The sequence below is a fragment of the Notamacropus eugenii genome, chromosome 5, assembly GCF_028372415.1.
Source record: "Notamacropus eugenii isolate mMacEug1 chromosome 5, mMacEug1.pri_v2, whole genome shotgun sequence".
Lineage (NCBI taxonomy): Eukaryota > Metazoa > Chordata > Mammalia > Diprotodontia > Macropodidae > Notamacropus > Notamacropus eugenii.
In genome coordinates this window covers 328,556,092-328,579,695 of record NC_092876.1, presented here as the reverse complement: position 1 = coordinate 328,579,695, position 23,604 = coordinate 328,556,092, and the positions used below count along the sequence as shown (strand labels likewise).

At 39.8% G+C, this 23,604-nt stretch overlaps 1 long non-coding RNA gene and 1 pseudogene across 1 annotated transcript; both read left to right on the top strand.

The window, feature by feature from the left end:
• The first annotated feature begins 15,609 nt into the window (after nt 1-15,609).
• LOC140507924 (ATP-dependent RNA helicase DHX15 pseudogene) lies at nt 15,610-17,151 on the top strand (annotated as a pseudogene).
• Nucleotides 17,152-18,421: 1,270 nt separating this feature from the next.
• Nucleotides 18,422-23,304, top strand: LOC140506401 (uncharacterized). Its single transcript, XR_011967921.1, has 3 exons — nt 18,422-18,732; nt 19,185-19,398; nt 20,995-23,304. It is a non-coding gene; the product is annotated as an uncharacterized lncRNA (long non-coding RNA).
• Nucleotides 23,305-23,604: the final 300 nt, after the last annotated feature.

The following is a 23,604-nucleotide window of genomic DNA, read 5'->3' as shown; positions in this document are numbered from 1 at the left end:
AAGGAGATGCAAAAGTTAACTGAAGACAACAGCCCATTAAAAATTAGAATTGGGCAAGTAGAAGCAAATGACCCTATGAGACATTGAGAATCAGTTAAACAGAATCTAAAGAATGAAAAAAAGTAGAAGAAAATGTAAAATATCTCAGTGAAAAGAGAACTGAACTTGAAAATAGATCCAGCAGAGAAAATCTAAGAATTATTGGTCTATCAGAAAGCCATAATGAAAAAAAGAGTCTGGACAATATCTTCCAAGAAATCATCAGGAAAACTGCCCTGAGGTCCTAGATCCAGGGGACAAAATAGTCATCAACAGAATCCACCAATCTCTTCCTGAAAGAGATCCAAAATTGAAAATACCATGGAATATTGTTGCCAAATTCCACAACTATCAAGTGAAGGAGAACTGCAAGCAGACAGAAAGAAACAATTCAAATATCGAGGAACTACAGTCAGGATCACACAGGACCTTGCAGTTTCTACATTAAAAGATTGGAGGGATTGGAATATGATATTCCATGAGGCAAAGGAGCTGGAACTACAACCCAGGAAAGTTGAGCATAACATTTCAGGCAAGAAGATGGACATTCAATGAAATAATGAATTCCCAGACCTTCCTGATGAAAAGACCAGAGCTCAATAGAAAATTTGATCTTCAAATACAAGACTCAAGAGAGGATTAAAAGGATAAATGGGGAAAAAAACTTGTTACTCAATATGGGCAAACTGTTTACATTCCTATAAGGGAGGATGATACTTGTTAATCTTGAGAATTGTATATTTATTATGACATTTAAAAGGAATATACATAGATAGAGGGAGTGAGTATAAATTAACTGATGTGATGATAAAAAATGTGATTTAAGGGCATGAAGGGAATGTAACAGGAGATGTGAAAAGGAGGAGGCAGAAAAAGGTAAATTACATCACAGGAAGAGACACAAAAACATATTATAGTAGAAAGAAAGAGGGGAGGGAGATGAGCACTGTTTGAGATTTATTCTCATCTGATTTGGTTCAAGGACAGAAGAATATACTCAGTTAAGTATAGAAATCTAACTTGCCCTATAGGCAGTAAGAGGGGAAAGGGGAAAGAAAAGGGAGGGAAAGTTACAAAGGAGAGAAGAAGTAGTAACGGAAAAGGGAAATAAAAAGGAGGGAGGCTGACAGAAGGAAGGAAAAACTGAGGGAGGCAGGGGTCAAAAATGAAACTGTTAGGGATGGGAGAAGGAAGAAATAAAAGCATAAATGGAGGGGGGAAAATAGGATGGAGAGAAAGATGCAGATAGTAATCATAACTGTGAATGTGAATGGGATGAATTCTCCCATAAAACGGAGGCAGATAGCAAAATGGATTAAAAAACATAATCCAACAATATGTTATTTACATGAAACACATTTGAAACAAGGGAATACACACAGGGTAAAGGTAAAAGGTTGGAGCAGAATATATTATACTTCAGCTGAGGTAAAAAAAAAAAGAAGCAGAAGTAGCAATCCTAATTTCAGACAAAGCAAAAGCAGAAACAGATCTAATCAAAAGAGATAAGGAAGGAAACTATATCCTGCTAAAAGGCACCATAGAAAATGAAGCAATATCATTACTAAACATATATTCACCAAATGTTATAGCATGCAAATTCTTAGAGGAGAGGTTAAGGGAGTTACAAGAAGAAACAGACAGTAAAACTATACTAGTGGGGGACCTCAACCTCCCCCTCTGTGAACTTGATAAACTTAACCTTAAAATAAATAAGAAAGAAGTTAAGGAGGTGAATACATCTCTGAATAAGGTAGATATGATAGATCTCTGGAGAAAACTGAAAGGGGATAGAAAGAAATATACCTTTTTCTCAGTGGTACACTGAGATATACAAAAATTGAACACGTAATAGGGCATAAAAAACTCAAAATCCAGTGCAGAAAGGCAGAGATAGTCAAGGCATCCTTTTTCAGATCATAATGCAGTAAAAATTATATGTAATAAAAGGCCATGGGAAGATAGACCAACAATTAATTGGACACTAAATAATCTAATCCTAAAGAATGAGCAGGTTAAACAACAAACCACAAAAACAAACAATAACATCATTCAAGAGAATGATAATAATGATACAACCTACCAAAACTTATGGGATGCTGTGAAAGCAATTCTTAGGGGAAGTTTTATATCATTGAATGCCTACATGAATAAAATAGAGAAAGAGGAGATCAATGAATTGGGCATATAGCTGAAAAACTAGAAAAAGTACAGATTGAAAATCCCCAAGTAAATACCAGATTAGAAATACTAAAAACAAAAGGAGAGATTAATAAAATTGAAATTAATAAAACTATTGAACTAATAAATAAAACTAAGAATTAGTTTTATGAAAAAAACCAACAAAATTGGTAAACCTTTGGTCAATTTGATTTAAAAAAAAGAAAGAAGAAAACCAAAGTACCAATATAAAAAATGAAAAGGGTGATGTCACCTGCAAAAAGGAGGAAATTAAAACAATAATTAGAAATTACTTTTCCCAACTGTATGTCCATAAATTTGACAATTTAAGTGAAATGGATGAATATTTTTAAAAAATATAAATTGCCCAGATTAACAGAAGAGGAAGTTAAATACTTAAATAACCCCATCTCAGAAAAAGAAATTGAACAAGCCATCAATGAACTCTCCAGGAAAAAATATGCAGGGCCAGATGGATTCAACTGAATTCTGTCAAACATTTAAAGAACAGTTCGTTCCAGTACTATATAGACTATTTGGGGAAATTGGCAAAGAAGGAGTTCTACCAAATTCTTTTTTAAGATACAAATATGGTTCTGATACCTAAACCAAGAAGAACCAAAACAGAGAAAGAAAATTATAGACACATTTCCCTAATGAATATAGGTAAAAAAATTTTAAATAAGATATTAGCAAAAAGATTACAGCAACATCATGAGAATAATACATTATGATCAAGTAGGATTTATACCAGGAATGCAGGGCTGTTTCGATATTAGGAAAATTATCAGCATTATTGATCATATTAACAACAAAACTAACAGAAACCATATGATTATCTCAATAGATGTAGAAAAAGCTTTTGACAAAATACAACACCCATTCCTGTTGAAAACATTGGAGAGCATAGGAATAAATAGAATCTTCCTTAAAATAATAAGCAATATCTACCTAAAACCATCAGCAACCATTATATGCAATGAGGATAAGCTAGATCATTTCCAGTAAGATCAGGGGTGAAACAAGGATGTCCATTATCACCACTATTATTCAATATGGTACTAGAAATGTTAGCTTTAGCAATAAGAGAAGGAAAAGAAATTGAAGGAATTAGAATAGGCAAAGAAGAAACTAAATTATCACTCTTTACAGATGATATGATGACATACTTAGAAAATCCTAGAAAATCATTTTAAAAACTACTTGAAATAATAAACAACTTTGGCAAAGTTGCAGGTTAAAAATAAACTCATATAAATCATCTGCAATTCTATATGTTACTAACAAAGCCCAACAGCAAGAGATAGAAATGGAAATCCCATTAAAAATTATAGTAGACACTGTAAAATATTTGGGAGTCTACCTGCCAAAACAAACCTAGGAACTTTATGAACGCAATTGCAAAACATTTTTTACACAAATAAAGTCACATCAAAGTAATTGGAAAAATATCAGTTGCATGTGGGTAGGCTGAGCCAATGTAATAAAAATGACAATTTTACCTAAATTAATTTACTTATTAAGTGCCATACCAATCAAATTACCAGAAAATTATTTTATAGAGCTAGAAAAATAATATCAAAATTAATCTGGAAGAACAAAAGGTCCAGAATATCAAGGGAATTAATGAAAGGAAATGCTGGGGAAGGTGGCTTAGCCCTATCAGATCTTAAATTGTATTATAAAGCAGCAATCATCAAAACCACTTGGTACTGGCTAAGAAATAGAGGAGCATACCAGTGGAATAGGTTAGGTACTCAAGACAGAGTAATCAATCAATATAGGTTAGGTATTCAAGACAGAGTAGTTAATCAATATAGTGAATCAATAAACCCAAGTACCCCAGCTTCTTGGATAAGAACTCACTGTCTGACAGAAACTGTTGGGAAAATTGGATAATATTCTGGGTGGAAACTGGTAATAGACCAATGCCTGACACTATACACAAGAATAAAGTTCAAATGGGTACATGGTCTAGGTATAATAGTTGATATTATAGACAAATTAGGGGAGCAAGGGATAGTGTATTTGTTAGATTTATGGAGAATGGAGAAATTTATGACCAAAAAAGAGATAGAGAACATTATAAAGTACAAAATGGATAATTTTAATTACATTAAGTGGAAAAGTTTTTTTCTCAAACAAACCCAATGCAACCAAAATTAGGAGGGAAGCAGAAAACTGGGAAAAAATTTTACAACTAGTGTCCATAATAAAGACCTTATTTCTAAAACATACAGAGAACTGAGTCAAATTTACAAGAATACAAGTCATTCCCTAATTGATAAATGGTCAAAGGATATGTACAGACATTTTTCAGAGGAAGAAATTAAAGATATCTATAGTCATATGAAAAAATGCTCTAAATCACCATTGAACAGAGAGATGCAAATCAGAACAACTCAGAGGTACATCACCTATCAGATTGGCTAACATGACAAAGCAGGAAGATGATAAATGTTGGAGAAGATGTGGGAGAATTGGAACAGTAATTTATTGTTGGTGGAGCTGTGAGCTGATCTAATCGTTCTGGAGAGCAATTTGGAACTATGCCCAAAGGGCTACAAAAATGTGCATACCCTTTGACGCAGAAATATCCCTTCTAGGGCTGTGTCCCAACGAGATCATAAAAAAGCTAAAAGGTCCCATGTGTACAAAAATATTTATAGTAGGTCTTTTGGTGGTGGCCAAGAACTGGAAATTAAGGGAATGCCCATCAATTGGGGAATGGCTGAACAAGTTGTGGCACATGAATGTAATGGAATACTATTGTGCTATAAGAAATGATGAACAGGAGGACTTCAGAGATATCTGGAAAGACTTATATGAACGGATGCTGAGTAAAATGAGCAGAATCAGGAGAACACTATACATAGTAACAGCCACGGTGTGGGAGGACTGTTTCTGATAGACTTAGTTCTTCACAGCAATGCAAAGACCTAAAACATTCCCAAAGGACTTGAGGCTAAATGCCATCCATATCCAGAGAAAGAACTATAAAACTAGAATGCAGAATGAAGCAGACTATTTTCTCTTGTGCTATGTTTTATTTTGGTTTGATTTTTCTCATAGTTTCTCCTATTCATTTTAATTCTATGCAACATGACTAATGTGAAAATGTGTTGAATAAGAATGTATGTGTAGAGCTCATATAAAATTGCATGCCATCTCAGGGAGGGAGCGGGAAGAGAGGAGGAGAAAACTTAAGACTTTTTAAAAAAATTTATTTATTTAACTTTTCAACATTCATTTCCACAAAATTTTGGGTTCCAAATTTTCTCCCCATTTCTCCCCTCCCCCACCCCCAAATGCCGAGCATTCCAATTTCCCCTATCACCAATCTGCCCTCGCTTCTAACATCCCTCCCTTCTCTTATCCCCATCTTCTCTTTTGTCCTGTAGGGCAAGAAAACTTTCTATACCCCATTACCTGTATTTCTATTTCCTAGTTGCAAGAACAATACTCAACAGTTGTTCCCAAAACTCTGAGTTCCAACTTCTCTTTCTTCCTCCCTCCCCACCCATCCCCACTGGGAAAGCAAGCAATTCAATATAGGCCATATATGTGTAGTTTTGCAAATGACTTCCATAATAGTCGTGTTGTGTAAGACTAACTATAATTCCCTTCATCCTATCCTGCCCCCCGTTGCTTCTATTCTCTCTTCTCATCCTGTCCCTCCCCAAGAGTGTTGACTTCAAATTGCTCCCTCCTCCCACTGCCCTCCCTTCCATCATCCCCTCCACTCTGTTTATCCCCTTTTCCCCCACTTTCCTGCATTGTAAGATAGGTTTTCATACCAAAATGAGTGTGCATTTTATTCCTTCCTTTAGTTGAATGTGATGAGAGTAAGCTTCATGTTTTTTTCTCTCACCTCCCCTCTTTTTCCCTCCACTGAAGTCTTTTACTTGCCTCTTTTCTGAGAGATAATTTTCTCCATTCCGTTTCTCCCTTTCTCCTCCCAATATATTTCTCTCTTGCCCCTTAATTTCATTTTTTTAAGATATGATCCCATCTTATTCAATTCACCCTGTGCTCCTGTGCTCTCTGTCTCTCTGTATCTGTCTCTGTTTCTCTCCTCTCTCTCTCTCTCTCTCTTTCTGTGTGTGTGTGTGTGTGTGTGTGTGTGTGTGTGTGTGTGTGTGTAATCCAACCAACTAACCAGATACTGAAAAAAGTTTCAAGAGTTACAAATATTGTCTTTCCATGTAGGAATGTAAATAGTTCAACTTTAGTAAGTCCCTTATGATTTCTCTTTGCTGTTTACCTTTTCATGCTTCTCTTGATTCTTGTGTTTGAAGGTCAAATTTTTTTTTCAGCTCTGGTCTTTTCATCAAGAATGCTTGAAAGTCCTCTAGTTCATTGAAAGACCATTTTTTCCCTCTGAAGTATCATACGCAGTTTTGTTGGGTAGGTGATTCTTGGTTTTAGTCCTAGTTCCTTTGACTTCTAGAATATCATATTCCATGCCCTTCTATCCCTTAATGTAGAAGCTGCTAGATCTTGTGTTATCCTGATTGTATTTCCACAATACTTGAATTGTTTCTTTCTAGCTGCTTGCAATATTTTCTCCTTGACCTGGGAACTCTGGAATTTGGCCACAATGTTCCTAGGAGTTTCTCTTTTTGGATCTCTTTCAAGCGGTGATTGGTAGATTCCTTGAATACTTATTTCACCCTCTGGTTCTAGAATCTCAGGGCAGTTTTCCTTGATAATTTCATGAAAGATGATGTCTAGGCTCTTTTTTTGATCATGGCTTTCAGATGGTCCCATAATTTTTCAATTGTCTCTCCTGGATCTATTTTCCAGGTCAGTTGTTTTTCCAATGAGATATTTCACATTATCTTCCATTTTTTCATTCTTTTGGTTTTGTTTTGTGATTTCTTGGTTTCTCATAAAGTCATTAGCCTCCATCTGTTCCATTCTAATTTTGAAAGAACTGTTTTCTTCAGTGAGCTTTTGGACCTCCTTTTCCATTTGGCTGATTCTGCTTTTTTAAAGCAATCTTCTCCTCATTGGCTTTTTGAACCTCTTTTGCCAATTGAGTTAGCCTGTTTTTCAAGGTGTTATTTTCTTCAGCATTCTTTTGGGTCTCCTTTAGCAAGTTGTTGACCCTCTTTTCATGCTTTTCTTGCATCTCTCTCATTTCTCTTCCCAGTTTTTCCTCCACCTCTCTTACTTGATTTTCAAAATCCTTTTTGAGCTCTTCCATGGTCTGAGACCACTGAATATTTATTTTGGATGTTTGGGATACAGAAGCCTTGACTTCTATGTCTTTCCCTGATAGTAAGCATTGTTCGTCCTCATCCAAAAGGATGGGAGGAGATATCTGTTCACCAAGAAAATAACCTTCTATGGTCTTATTTTTTCCCCTTTTTTGGGCATTTTCCCAACCAGTTACTTGGCTTTTGGGTCCTTTGTCAAGAGTAGGGTATACTCTGGGGACCTGTAAGATATCAGTTCCTCCAAGGTGGCACAATCAAGTGTGTACTGGTCTGGGTGCAGGGAAGGATTTTTGTGCCCAAAATCTTAGCAGAATTTCCTCTCCACAGGCACCTGACCTCCAGTTCCACCAAGCTAGCACTGGGGGTGGGGGTGGGATTCAGTCAAGCTGTGGGGGCAGGGCCACCATTCAGTGTGAGACAAAGACCAGCTCCCTCAGTGCCCCCAGGGGTTTTTATGATCCAGCAATGGTCTCGGGTTGCTGTAGGGGCTGACTTGAGATCTGCTGCTGCCTGCCCGATGTGGCCTCTGTGGGCTGCTGTCTGAGGCCGGGGCTATGGGAAGGCCCTTCTCCCTTCCTGGCCACCTGAAAAGACCCCATCACTGACCTTTGGCACCTGTGGGTTGAGGGATCTGAGGACCTGCTCCTGCGACTGGAGATTCCACCCCCAAGGTGTCCTCCTCCCAGAGTCTCATAGTGCCACACCTCGTGGCCAAGGCTGGGCTGGGTTCTGTGCTGGGCTTCATGTCTGGTGCAACCAACCTTTCCTGTGTGCCTTTCAGGTCACCCTGGGCTGGAAATCTCCTCCACTCTGTTGTTCTCTACTTCTACTGCTCCAAAATTTGTTGAGAGTCCTTCTCTATAAGTATTTTATGGGTTGTTTGGGGAGAGCCTGCATTTTTTTTGTCTTTCTGTTGAGAAAACTTAAGACTTGTGGAAGTGATTGTTGAAGATTGAAAACAATTAATTTAAAAAAAAAAAAGAGGCAGTGGACGATAGAAGGGCCTGGCATGAGATGGGGCATGGACTCATGAAGAATCAGATCTGAATGAACAACAACAAATTCTTGACACAACATCTAGCCCCATCCACTGGTCTGTACTTTCTTTCCTCTAATCTCATTGCTTGTTAAATATTGAAAGTCAAAATGTCATCTCCCCCCACAAGCTACAATATTGTCTGGGGATCTGGAAGGGGAAAATGACAATTATAGTAATAATAAGATAATAAAAACCTGAAATTTCTTTGGGGGGGGGGGGGGGGTTGGGCGGTGCTCACACCAAGGAGCTTGCACAGGCCCTGTCCTCGCCACCAACATTTTACTAAATGGATCTGGCACCCAGTTGAGGCTGTTGGCTAAGCAAAGAGATATTCCTTGTTCCTCCCATTGCCACTGCCAACCCCTCACCTCACTCCTCTCTAACCTTTTAAAATTCCTTCTTCTGGAGTGGAGCCAAGATGGTGGAGTAAAAAGACACACATACACTAGCTCTTACCCCACAGCCCATAAAATACCTGTAAATAAGAACTCTCAACAAATTCTAGAGCAGCAGAAGCTGTAGAACAACAGAGTGGAGGAGATTTCTATCCCAGAGTGACCTGAAAGACCCACAGGAAAGGTCTGTTGCATCGGATACACAGCACAGCACACCCCAGCCTTGGCCACACAGCACCAGGAGGAGTAGAACCAAGCAGGCTTCAGGGACAGAATCTCCAGCAGCAGGGCAGATCCCTCAACCCAGAGGTGCCAAAGGTCAGTGAGAGGGCTTTTTTGGATGGCTGAGAAGGGAGCAGGGTGTCCCCATAACTCAGGCCTCCTCAGGTGGCAGCATGGGAGGCAGCAGTGGACAAGGGCTCTCAAGGCAGGCAGTAGCCTGCATCCATTGTTGGTCTCATCCTAAAACCCCTGAGAGAACTGAGCCCGGTGTGGTGGCCCTACCCTGACCTGAGCAGCTGATCTTAATCTCACACTGAATAATGGCCCTGCCCCTGCCCCTGCCTAAAGCCCCTGAGGGTTTGGAGCAGCTCATCTGAATCTCAGCCCTCAGTGCTGGCTTGGCAGAACTGGAGGCGAGGTAGTCGTGGAGAGGAAACTCAAAAATCAAGTAACAGTCTGGGAAAATGCCCCAAAAAGGGAAAGTAACCATAGAAGGTTATTTTCTTGGGGAACAGGTGTCTCATCCCATCCTTTCGGATGGGAAAGAAGAAGGCATGCTGTCAGAAGAAGTCAAGGCCTCTGCCTCCAGGGCCTATAAAGGGAACTTAAGCTGGGCTCAGGCAATAGAAGAGCTTGAAAAACAAGTTAGCAGCTTACTAAAGGAGAACCAAAAAAAAATGCTGAGGAAAATAAAAACTTTAAAAAGAGGCTAACTCAACTGGAAAAAGAGGTCCAAAAAGCCAATGAAGAAAAGGAGGCTTTTAAAAGCAGAATTAGCCAAATGGAGGAGAAGTTTCAAAAGCTCACTGAACAAAATAATTCATTGAAAGACAGAATTGAATTCAGGGAAATGAATGACTATGAGATAAACCAAGCATTTAAAAAACAAAACCAAAAGTCTGAAAAAATAGAAGATAATGTGAAACATCTTATTGGAAAAACAACTGATCTGGAAAATAGATCCAGGAGAAACAATTTGAAAATTGTGGGACACTTGAAAGCCATGATCAAAAAAAGAGCCTAGACATTATCTTCCATGAAATTGTCAAGGAAAATTGCCCTGATATTTTAGAACCAGAGGGCAAAATAAATATTGAAGGAATCCACTGATCACCTCCTGAAAGAGACCCCAAACAGGGAAACTCCGAGGAATATTGTTTTTATTTTAATTTTATTTTTTATTTATTTAACTTTTAACATTTATTTTCACAAAATTTTGGGTTACAAATTTTCTCCCCTTTTATCCCCTCCCCCCCCAAACCCAAGCATTCTAGTTGCCCCTGTGACCAATCTGCTCTCTCCTCTATCCTCTCTCCCTGTCCATGTCTCCATCTTCTCTTTTGTCCTGCAGGGCCAGATAGCTTTCTTGACCCCTTAACCTGTATTTCTTGTTACCCAGTGGTAAGAACATTACATTTGGTCCTAACACTTTGAGTTCCAACTTCTTTAGCTCCCTCCCTCTCCACCCCTTCCCCTTGGAAGACAAGCAATTCAATATAAGCCAAATCTGTGTAGTTTTGCAAATGATTTCCATACTAGTTGTGTTGTATAGGACTAACTATATTTCCCTCCATCCTATCCTGTCCCCCATTACTTCTATTTTCTTATGGTCCTTTCCCTCCCCATGAGTGTCGACCTCGGATTGCATTCTCCTCCCCATATCCTCCCCTCCATCCTCCCCCCCACCCTGCTTGTGCCCCTGTCCCCCACTCTCCTGTATTATGAGATAGGTTTTCCTATCAAAATGAGTGTGAATTATATTCTTTCCTTTAGTGGAATGTGATGAGAGTAGACCTCATGTTTTTCTCTTGCCTCCCCTCTTTATCCCACCACTAATAAGTCTTTTGCTTGCCTCTTTTATGAGAGATAATTTGCCCCATATAACTTCTCCCTTTCTCCTCCCAATATTTCTCTCTCACTGCTTGATTTCATTTTTTTTTTAAGATATGATCCCATCCTCTTCAATTCACTCTGTGCACTCTGTCTCTATGTATGTGTGCGTGTGTGCATGTGTGTGTGTGTACTCCCACCCAGTACCCAGATACTGAAATGTTTCAAGAGTTACAAATATTGTCTTTCCATGTAGGAATGTAAACAGTTCAACTTTAGTAAGTCCCTTATGACTTCTCTTTGCTGTTCACCTTTTCATGGTTCTCTTCATTCTTGTGTTAGAAAGTCAAATTTTCTTTCTAGCTCTGGTCTTTTCATCAGGAAAATTTGAAAATCCTCTATTTCATTGAAAGACCATTTTTTCTCCTGAAGTATTATACTCAGTTTTGCTGAGTAGGTGATTCTTGGTTTTAGTCCTAGTTCCTTTGACTTCTGGAATATCCTATTCCATTCCTTTCGATCCCTTAATGTAGAGGGAGCTAGATCTTGTGTTATCCTGATTGTATTTCCACAATACTTGAATTGTTTCTTTCTAGCTGCTTGCAATATTTTCTCTTTCACCTGGGAATTCTGGAATTTGGCCACAATGCTCCTAGGAGTTTCTCTTTTTGGATCTCTTTCATGCGGTGTTCTGCGGATTCCTTGAATATTTATTTTGCCCTCTGGTTCTAGAATCTCAGGGCAGTTTTCCTTGATAATTTCATGGAAGATGATGTCTAGGCTCTTCTTTTGATCATGGTTTTCAGGTAGTCCCAGAATTTTTACATTGTCTCTCCTGATTCTATTTTCCAGGTCAGTTGTTTTTCCAATAAGATATTTCACATTATCTTCCATTTTTCAAATCTGCACGCTATGTTCTGTGATATCTGTCTTTCTCATAAAGTCCTTAGTGTCCATCTGTACCATTCCAGTTTTGAAAGATCTATTTTCTTCAGTGAGCTTTTGAATCTCCTTTTCCATTTGGTTAATTCTGCTTTTGAAAGCATTCTTCTCCTCATTGGCCCCTTGCACCTCCCTTGCCAACTGAGTTAGGCTAGTTCTCAAGGTGCCAATTTCTTCAAGATTTTTTTGGTTCTCCTTTAGCAGGGAGCTGATCTGCTTTTCATGCTTCTCCCTCATCCCTCTCATTTCTCTTCCCAGTCTTTCCTCCACCTCTCTAACTTGATTTTCAAAATTCCTCTTGAGCTCTTCCATGGCCCGAGCCCATTGGGTGGGCTGGGACACAGAATCCTCGATTTCTGTGTCTTTGCCTGATGGCAAGCATTGTTCCTCCCCATCAGAAAGGAAGGGAGGAAGTGTCTTTTCTCCAAGAAAGTACCCTTCAATAGTTTTATTTCTTTTCCCTTTTCTGGGCATTCTCCCCAGCCAGTGGCTTGACCTTTGAATATTCTCCTCACACCCACCTCGCCTCCTGGTCCTCCCAGCCAGCGTTTGGGAACTGAGATTCAAATGCTGCTTCCCGCCTTAGGATTTTTGGCGGGGGCAGGGCTGCTATTCAGTGTGAGAATTAAGTTCAGGTGGTCAGGGGCAGGGCCGCCTCTCTGGCTCAGTTCCCTCTGGGGGTTTATGCACAGACCTTCCACAATGGATCCAGGCTCCCGCCCATTTGGGGAGCCCCTGTCTGCAGCCACCTCTCAGCTTCTATCTCCTAGGGGGGGCCGAGCCATGGGGGCACCCCACTCCCCTCTCAACCCACCAAAGACACTCTCTAACCTACCCCCATCAGTCACCTGTTGGTGGGGGGGGCTTGTGCCGCTGCTGGAGATCCCATCTCTGGAGCCTTCTCGGATCTGTACCTCTCGGGGCCGCGGCCGCTGCTGCCGCAGGTCCAGGCTGGGCTCTGCATCTGCAGCACGATGGACCTTTTGCGAGGGGTTTGCAGGTCCCTCTGTGGGTGGAGGGGCTTGTGCCACCGCTGGAGATCCCGTCCCCGTAGCCCGCTCGGATCTTTTCCTCACGGTGTTGCTGCCACGGCAGGGCTGCCCTCTGCTCCCCGACCCGGCGCCCAGTCCACTGCACGAAGGACCCCCCGAGAGAGGTTTGGAGGTCTCTCTGTAACAGAAATTTCCCTCGCTCCAATATTCCGTGGTCTCTGGGTGCAGAATTCGCCCTGGGTTGGTCCCCTCTAGCTGTTCTGTGGTTTGTGGGTTCGGAGCTGTGTGTATGTGCGTCTTTCTACTTTGCCATCTTGGCTCCGCCCCTCCTAGGAATATTGTGACCAAATTTCAGAGTTCCCAGATCAAGGAGAAAATACTGCAAGCGGCTAGAAAGAAACAATTTGAGTATTGTGGAAATACGATCAGGATAACACAGGATCTGGCAGCTTCAAAACTGAGGGATAAAAGGGCTTGGAATGGAATATTCCAGAGGTCAAAGGAACTGGGATTGAAGCCAAGAGTCATCTACCCAGAAAATCTGAGTATAATACTTCAAGGGAATAAATGGTCATTCAATGATATAGAGGACTTTCAACCATTCATATTGAGGAAAAGATCAGATCTGTATAGAAAATTTGACTTTCCAGTACAAGAATCAAGAGAAGCATGAAAAGGTAAACGGGAAAGAAAAATCACAAAAGACTTTCTAATGCTGAATTGTTTACATTACTACATGGAAAGAAAATATTTATAACTCTTGAATCTTTTCTCAGTATTTGGGTAGATGGAGAGATTGTACATACACACACACATACACATATATAGACAGAGAGTACAGGGTGTGTTGAATCAGAAGAGATGATATTCACACAAAATAAAATAAAATAAAAATTAAAGGGTGAGGGAGGAAAATACTGGGAGGACAAAGGGAGAAATGGAATGGGGCAGGCTATAACTCATAAAAGAGATAAGAAAAATCTTGTTCAATGGAGCAGAAAAGGGAGAAGGGGAGAGGGGAAAAGTGAAGCTACTCTCTCCACATATGGCTGAAGGAGGGAATAACATGCTCACTAAATTTGATATGAAAATCTATCTTACACCACAGGAAAGTAGGGGAGGAGGTGACAAGTGGGGTGAGGGGAATGATAGAAGAGAGGGCAAATGGGAGAAGGGAATTACTAGAAAAAAACACTTTTGAGAAGGGACAAGGTCAATTGAGGGGGAAAAAATAAGAGGGGATAGAGTAGGACAGAGGGCAATATAGTTAGTATTACACAACATGATTATTATGGAAGTCTTTTGCAAAACAACACATATTTAGTCTGTATTGAATTGCTTGCCTTCTCAGTGCGGAGGGGGGGAGGTAGAGAAGTTGGAATTCAAAGTATTAGCAATGAATGTTGAGAATTTTTATTTCATATAATCGGGAAATAAGGAACACAGGGAATTGGGTATAGAAATTTATCTTGCCCTACAAGAAAAGAGAGAAGATGGGGATAAGGGAAGGGTGGGGTGTGATAGAAGGGAGGGTATATTGAGGGAAGGAGTAATCAGAATGCAAGATATTAGGAAGCAAGGGGAGGCGAGTGATGGGGAGAAAAATTGGACATGTTTCAAAGTGAGGTAAAAGCAATTAGTATTAAAACAATGGACTGAATTAATTACTGAGAAAAAATCAATGACATCTTTAGTCTGGGGAAAAGAATTTTATTCTAAATTTCCTAGAGTAAGGTAACCTCAGGTAAAATTTGGCACTGATGGAAAAGTTAAGGTTTTAATGATAAATTTGATTTTATGATTGTTATTTAATCAGGAACTAGAACATGTATAGAAAGGCATGTAGCCACTTAAGACTTGCCTCAAAAGATATTCCTTAGCCAAAGTGAAATTACAATCATATTTGAAACCTGGTTATTGGAACTTGATATTTTTAGATGCTATGGGACTATTAAGTGACTGTTCTTCTGAGTCTAACTCCAGATATGGATAGCAAGAAAGGTGGTCTGAACCTGTAAGCCTGTGAGATGCTGGTATGAACTGCAAAAGGTGATCTCATGGGAAGGGTGGGAGAGTGGCTGTTCAGCCTGGGCTGAGGTAGGATTCTCCTGACTCAACTTCCCCACTGACACCTGGCAGACTTTAAGCCTGACTGAATGCAAGTTGACAATCTACTCCTGCCTGGAATTGACATAAAGCTGGGGAGATATTGTATCCCTGCAATGTCCCTACTCTTGGTGGCAATTTCCTATAGTCAAAAAGTTTATAAGCTTAATACCAGATTTATTAAATTATAGATTATTGGTAGGGGAACATCCAAGGTCAAGTCTAAAATTAAGCTATTAGGCTTAGGACTTTAGACCAACAATAGTAAGTTAGGGTCCTTTAATTCTTAGTAATAATGTGGAGACAATTAGCTCAAGAGCTTGTGAAGTTAGCAAACATAAATATTATTTGTGTCTCAGTTGATGTTATAAAAAAAAATTCTTTTGTGGTACATATTGTAAATGCTTTAAAAAGAAGTATCACCTGACCAAAAGTTTGAATTGTTTTATCTGTTATAAACTGTGTTAAAAATGAAAAATAAAATTTAAAATAAAAAAAAAATTCCTTCTTCCATCACTGCCATCTCAGTGTGACCATGTCCAAATGGCACTGGTTGGACCTAGGGGAGGATTATCCCTTCGGCAAGAAAGACAGGGAAACCGCGGGGAAGGATTAAGATTGTGACAGAATAGTGAAAGATCATGACAGAGAACCTGACTGAGGAGAAAGAGAGAAGAGAGAAAGAGAAGAAAAAGGCTTTGTATGCCTTTACTAATGCTATTAAAACCACTGCATTCAGCACACTCGACACATTTGGCTCAATCAGCATGCACAGGCCACACATCACTTCCAAAGTGTATTAATCCATTCACTAATCCACCCCAAACTCATCGTTACAGTGACATTCTAAAGATGTGGCTTGGAATATAAGGACAAGATTTTCTGGTTAGGCATCACGCTTTATACCCTAAAAGTAGATATTACCTTGAAGCAGCAATTCAAATTGTGCTACAAATTCATGTGTCTAAAAAGAAGGAAGGAGATCTTCTTTTCTATACTGAACAAAAGGAAGTTGTTGAAACTCCTGAAAATAAAGTATACATTGATGATTTAGGTCCAGAAGTTGGTGATATTAATGCCACTCTGTATTCCACACTTCCACTTCAACAACAGAGATTTTGTGAGCATCTCTCTTCAAACAAATGAAATGTAGCAATAGAACAAAAGGTAGGTGTGTCCACCAGTATTACAGTGACTCACTAACAACAGATAGAGGTGTTTGTCATTGATCCTAGATTTGCAAAACAGAAGGAATATAATCCTTGGATCAGAGTGGAGTCTCTTTTAGTGACAGCAATCAGCAAAGCTGGACAAGCTGGTCGTACCAGGTCTGCAAAATGTTACAGACTTTAAACTGAGAAAGTCTATAAAATTGAAATACAGGATAATACTTATCCTAAAATTTTGAGATCCAATTTGGGTTCAACAGTGTAACAGTTGAAGAAGCTTGTTACAGATGAGTTGGCCCACTCAGTTTTATGAATCCACCAACTCCTGAAACTAATGAAAGCCCTAGAGCTTTTGAATTATCTAGCTCTTAAAATGACAATGGAGACTTGACTGAATTGGGATCCACGATGACAGAATTCCCATTGGATCCACAGCTTGCTAAAAAGGCTATTGCAAGTTGTAACTACAACTGTTTTAACATGGTCCTATTGCTGCTACGTTGTCAGTCCCACAGTGTTTTTGTTAGCCCCACAAAGGACAAGAAAATAGCAGATGAAGCCAAGATGAGGTCTGTACACATACGTGGAGATCATCTGACAGTGCTGAGCGTTTATCACACTTTTAAACAAAATCACAAGTTAGTTCAGTGATGCTATGACAGTTTCACATCCTGATGTCTGCAATTATACGCCAGCAGCTGTCATGAATCATGGACAGATCTAATTTTCCTTGTAGAAGTACAGAGTTCAAAAGCATAAACTATGACATTAATGTAACTAAAACTTTAGTTACTGGGGTATTTTACGTAGATGGCACATTTGGAATGAACTGGATATTACTCAAGTGTAGAGGACGTGCAAGTAGAGCAGTTACAGCCTTCAGCTGTTCTGGACCAAAAACCAGAATGGATGCTTTAGCGTGAATTTGTCCTTAAAACAAAGAATCGTATCAGTACGTGTGCAGTCATCAAACCAGAATGGTTGGTGAGCATTGCCCCTCAACATGAGCAGTTTTCCACAGCGTGATGCAAAGAGACAGTTAGACTGCATCATTGTCAAACTTCAGTCTAAGTCCATGTTCCCAGTACTGACGAGTGCTTTGAGCTGAAGTTATTCAGAGGACGGCTCTAAAAGATGAATGTATTCAAAGTTCAAGTTGTATTCTTCACATTGGTTCAATAAAGTAATAGTCTTTATTGGTAAGCTTTTAATTTTTTTTACAGTAAATATTCATTCTGATTTCATAAATTAAACAATTATGCCTTTTGTGTTAACACTATAGCTCATACTGGAAAAGTTAATCAATGTTTTGTAGTTGAGTGAAAGTGTGTGTATATATGTGTGTACACACACATGCACACACACATACATATATATGACAATGTTATAAGCATTTCTTTAAGAAATGACTGAAAATGCTTCCAAAATGTAATAACAAATCAGGGTATGCATGGTTGTTGTAACTGATGACATTCCTTTTAGAAATTGTGAAATGTTGCAACTTGTGCTTACGTAGACACAATCTTCAGTCTCAGTACAGAAGCAATGATTTTAATAAAGACAATTTATACTAAATCATATGATTCTTAAGGACTGGGATTCTATTGTCTCTGCTCCCACTCTCAGCACTGGTATCTTGTAAGTAGGAATAAAGATTTTACTTGTGATATCACCAGTTTAAGGAACTCTTGGATGATGAGTCTTCTCCCCAATGCAGGTCAGTACTGCTGACATAGTAACACAGTGGAGAGCAGAGATGGAGTGTCTTGTCCACAGTCACATATCCACTACATGTCAGAGCTTGGACCTGTGCTTCTTGATTTCAAGGCCAGCTCTCTACATACTCTGATGCTGCCTCTTTTTTGTATATAATTGGCTCTTAATAAATGTTTTTTGAACTGAATTAAAAAGAAATATTTGATGGATTACCTGACTTCTCAGCCAGTCATGAATTTTTATCATTTGCTTAGGAAAACCAGATTATTGCAGTCTGACAAATGGGCAGGATGCATAGACTTGCCTGTATATTGCCTATTATCAAGAGTAAATGAGGACCTGTTGAAGAGGCAAGACAGACCCCCAAATGCAAATACAATTAGGAGCTTTGCTGCTGGAGGAAGAGGCTAATTGGATTCCTCAGGGCAGCAGGAGGCTTTTTCAAGAGAATATACTCTGGCACGGAAATGAAGATTAATCTAATGTTGTTCCTCAGAGAGAAGGAATTGTTTCCTAATGCTTAGCACTATGATCTAGACCTCCTCCCTTCTACTGTCACGTACTTCAGTTAGTGCAGGAGACAAGACTCCCACCTCTCAGAGAGGAAGAATTCTTTTGTTTCTCTTCTCTCTTTTTTTTTTATCCCTGCTGAATATTGGTTCTAAGGATCTACAGCAGTTTTCTTTCAATGAGATAGCTTTGCCTTCTTGATACCTTCCCGTGTTCCTTAATTCAAGGGCAATGAGCCCTTATTTCCTGGGACTTAACTTGATACTAACACTATTGCAGAATCACCACGACTCTGGACAAACAAAAGAGCTTGCTCTGCCTGTCATTCAGTCTTTCCTGAAGTCACTTGCTTTCCAGTCTTGGGGTGAGGTAAGTGTGCATGTTGTAGGGGTCTTTTACCTTAGCATTTTGGCCCTATTGTCTCCTCACTATCTTCTATGGGTTTTTTTTTTCCAGTGGGAATATCCTCTCCTTTCTACCACTTTTGAATTCCTAGCCATCATTCAGCTTGAGTTTATTCTTTCCATGAATCTCTCATAGCCCACCCCTCCCCTTTCACTGATTCTATAGCACTAGTTACGTGCCAAACCACTTGCCAAAAAGATGTGTGCATGTGTATTAAAGACAGAGAGAGGGGGAGGAGAGGGAAAGAGGCAGAGAGAGTCTTCTATCCCTAACTAGACTAAATTTCTAGGGGGTAGAGACTTCCTCCTCCTCTTGTTTCCCATATAGTGCCTACCATAGACTTCAGTATCTACTGTCTGGCTGCCTCCTCTCGGTTTCATATTGGGGTTGACTGATTATGTATACCCATCTTCCAGGTCACTCAAGACCCAGCCTGCTGCCTTGTCCTGCGCTTTCTAAGGAGGCTGACTCCTTTGGTGTGCCAGGCACCATGAGCTGGAAGAAATGGAGTCAGGAAAGCAAGGAGGTACCTTTAGGGGAGTTCCACAGTACTGGAAGGAGGAGAGAACACCTGCTGAAGAGGCGGTTTCCTGCCCTGAGGTTTTTCTCTGAACCTGTTCAATGGAAAAAGTAAGAGATGGGGTTGGGAGCACAGAATGGGGAGGAATGAAGGGAATTGTGGGTATGGTATCATTTTACAACTTGTAGGACTCTGCAGAGTTTACAAGACAGTCTTCTAAGGGTTTCACACCAAGTGTGCTCCATCTATCCTCCTAGCAGTACTATAGGCTAAGATGAGTGATTATGATTATCCCTATTTTACCTATGAGGAAACTGAAGCTCAAGAAACAAGAAAGAATGGATGCTTTGTTCAAGGTTACTAGAGGCAGCAGGATATTATGTAAGCATTGGGACTTCTAGCCTGACTGACACATTTACAGCCCGGTAGCCCATGGCAAGTTAGAGAAGCACAGAAGCAAAGTTTAGAAGGTGCCTTTTAGGCGTATTACCCAACCCGTCTGACCCCTGAGCATTTAACTTGATCATTTAACTCCCTCTGAAGGTCTCCTGTGAAAGAAATACAATGGCCCAAGAGGCAGGCCCTTCCATTATTGCTTAGTTCAACTCAACCTTTTAATAAGGGTCTATACTATATGCTGGGGAATCAAAGACCAAAAAATGGAAACAGCCCCTGCCTTTCAGGAGGTTACTGGAAGAATGCAACATGTAGAAAGATAAATGAAGACAATAATTCAAACAACACCAGGGAGTGGGTGCCATTTACTTGTTTTGGATAATTCTAATTATCTCTCTGAGTCTATTGTCTCATTTGTTTTTTTTTTTTAATTGGAGAAAACACTTCTTTTCTACTTTTCAGGGTTGTTGTGGGGAAAGTGCTTTGCAGATATTAAAGTGACATGAGATGTCACATTAATGACCACAACCCTTACTCCATCTATCACTCCCAACCCCCCAGATGATGCTGCATGGGAAGGTGAGCCCTTTCCAACTTAGAACAGACATAATCCTTCAGTCTGGCCCCTGCCCCCAGTAGGCTCCCCTTATCTTCAGGTCCTTAACATTCAATTACATTTGATGGTGATTTGCTGGGTGTCTCCTGTGTGCCTGTTCTGGTGCTAGGTGCTGTGGTGGATACAAAAGTATAAAACTGAAGAGTTCAGTTAAGTTAGGGAGAAGATGCACATCAAAGGAAAACAAACAACACTTATTAAATGCAAGATTATAAGAATTCAGAGGCTAGAGCAATCAGGCTAAGCAGAAGTGGTCAGGGAAGGGCTCAGATCTTCTCTGCTGTGATAGCTGAGGTACCTTGGGTCTTGGTTTTCTAATCTTTACAAAGATGGTTTGGAGATAAGTGACTTAGTCATCTTCGTTTGGTAAGTGTGCTCATGCATGACAAGCAAGAGAAATTACTATGACACGGCATGTCTTGGGCAATTCATTTACTTTCCCCAAGCCTGTTTCCTCATATGTAAAATGGGGTTTCCAGCTTCTATCAATCTATGACCCTATGATGACCTCTGAGGGCTCTCACATCTCCAGCTCTATGATCCTGTGTAAGTGGGAATGAGCCATGTGCAATGGAAAGGGCTGGAGATGACAATGGGTGAAGCCTGTAGAAGAACCAGATTGTGGAGGAATTTAAATGTCAATCACATACATGTCCCCTCCCCTAGGGTAAGGTGACTATGGATTCCTTCACAGGTGGAAATCTCCAGCCTCAGGATCAGCGCCCTCTGTTCCTTCTAGTGCTCTGGAGAGAGGGGAACCTCCAGAGGAAGGTGAGAGTCGGTGTCTTCATGAGACAAGCTCTAAAGAAGCCCTATTTCCCCCAGAGAGAGGTGCTTGGCAGGACATACCCCTGAGAAGTACATGTCCCCGGTGTGAGATTGTGAGTTGCAGACAATGCGACACTTTGCACTCTGAGCGGGACTTCATTGCTCACAGTGTCCTGGAGCACTATGACCAGGCTGGGGGCCTGGGAGTGGGCCAGTTGCACAGGGGCCATCAAAGGAGGAAGTGGAATTGATGGTGGGGATCCCATGCACAAAACGGATAAGTGGAATTGTCTTGATTAGCTTCTGCCTCCTGTTTCTTTGTCCTTTAGCTATTTTAATAGCTTAGTCTACTCTTCCCACCTTTGTACTGTCCAGTCTACTTCTCTCAGAGAAAATCTAATAATAAAGTAATTGTGCTGATGTCAGGACTTAACCAGCTGATTTTTCCCAGGGGAGTGTGTTCATTTAACAAAGGCAGTCGCTGTAATTTAAAGGAATACATATCTAATGGCAGAATTTCAGGCAGTATAGCAAGCAATGGCAGAGTTTATGGGTAGCTGGGGCCTGTCAAAGACTAATTACACACCAGGTGAGAAATCACCTATTCCTAGGGCCAGCCAAGACATATCAATCTCTGCAGAGTTTCTGATTTATTCCAATGCTATTTTTTTCCCGTGGGATCTTGTGCCTTAGGAAGAATAACCTAATACTGTGGCTGCTGGCTGCTGAACTATCCATTAACATGCACTTGGTAGGTATTTAGCATGACATGCTGTTCACACTTTACTCTGGCCTCATAGGTAGCAAATATCCCTTGACTAAATAGGCTTCAATGTGAAAGAATGGAATGTTTTTTGCTTAGCACTCACAAAAAATCTGGGCAAGCAGGTAAGGCAGGTATTCCCTCCATCTCACATACAAGGAAATTTAGCTCACAGAAGTTGTGACTTGGTTACAAAATAACCAGTAGCAGAGCTGAGATGGACACCAGGCCTCCTGATTCCCGGTAGAGTTCTCTTTTAAAAATACCTCATATAATAAACTGTGAACTTGTTAGTGGGTTTTGTTTTAAATATGTATTAAATATAGTAACAAAAATGCTCTGCTCATCTGTCCCTTTCTGTACTTTCTTCTGCTTTAAAACAAGTTTCATTAGTTCTTGAGTGCTTTTAAAATGCACCACCACAGTGACTTGTTTAATACTTAAAACACAAGTTCTAATTGATCATTTATGTGGGTTATGAGCAGTGATGAATGCTTCTTGCTCTATAGATTCTGATCAATGAAGGAATCCCCAGTTCTCTGGATCCCAAATCTTTTCTTTCCTACGTAATTTCCCTACTGAAAAAATTCTCTATTGGGTAACAACATGAGAGAATGAGAGTTACAGACATTGCAAAGAGGGTATTTAAAAATCGAATTCCTTAGTTCCTCAGCGGTGGGTTTTTTCCTACAAAATGCTAAAGTTTAGAGGAAGTACTGGATTAATGTTCATGGAGAATGTTCATTCACACTGATTAAAATCACACCTCTTTCAATTATTGAAGTAAAAAACTCTGAAGAGGTTTTTAGAAATTACAGAAAATAAGCATGTGCAATATATAGCACAGGATAATAAACAAGCACTTATTATTGAAAAGAAATATACCACTGAAGAATATCAAGTGTCACAAAAAAAGAGGAAAGCTGTTTTTCCAGTTAATCCTATAACTTTTTTTCTTCTCTTGAGTTATCTTCAAGGGAACCAAGTGTATATAGATATCATGTATTTGATCCAAAGCTTGCATCCACACTTTTTCCAAGTACCTTCCTCGGCTATATGATGACCACCTACACTTAAGGGCTTCTTCTACAGTGGCCCATATCATCTTGACATTAGGAAAGATATCAGGCTATTAGAAAGCTATCACTTTTCATTAATAAGTATGATTTTTCAGGCTTTGATTTCTTTCATATACACACACAGAAACATGTATGTACATGTACATATACACATACATACATACATATATGTATATATGTATATAAAACATTTCATTGTTGATTTTTAGTAGACCCAGGGAAGAAACAGAAAATTATTTCACAGAAGAGTCAGAATAAACTTCCAATGGACTGGTTGGCCCCAATAAATGGAAATGTAAAGTTCCTTGATGGAGTTGTACATTTTTGTCCCTGTATTTCCAACGTTTACCGTAATTTTTGGCTTATAATGTATGTTTTCTTGAATTAAAATCCATTGGAGGAGTAATAATAAATCTCTCCAAAAGCAATATAATTGCATCTATCTTGCCTCTTACATGGGTGGCAGGGAATGATGAAGGTTGGGTATCAGTGCCTTGAGTATATGTAATGATAGTGGTTTCTGGTCCTACAGTTCCTGTCAAGCAACAATAACATTTCCCAAATTGTCAGAGATTGCAAAGGAATAAAGTGATGGATGACTGGTATAAGTCATTTGAAGTTATTTCCACTTTGAAGGATCCAATCTTTGGATACTGGTTGGACTGTAGACTAGACATAGTATGGGCAGGGTTTG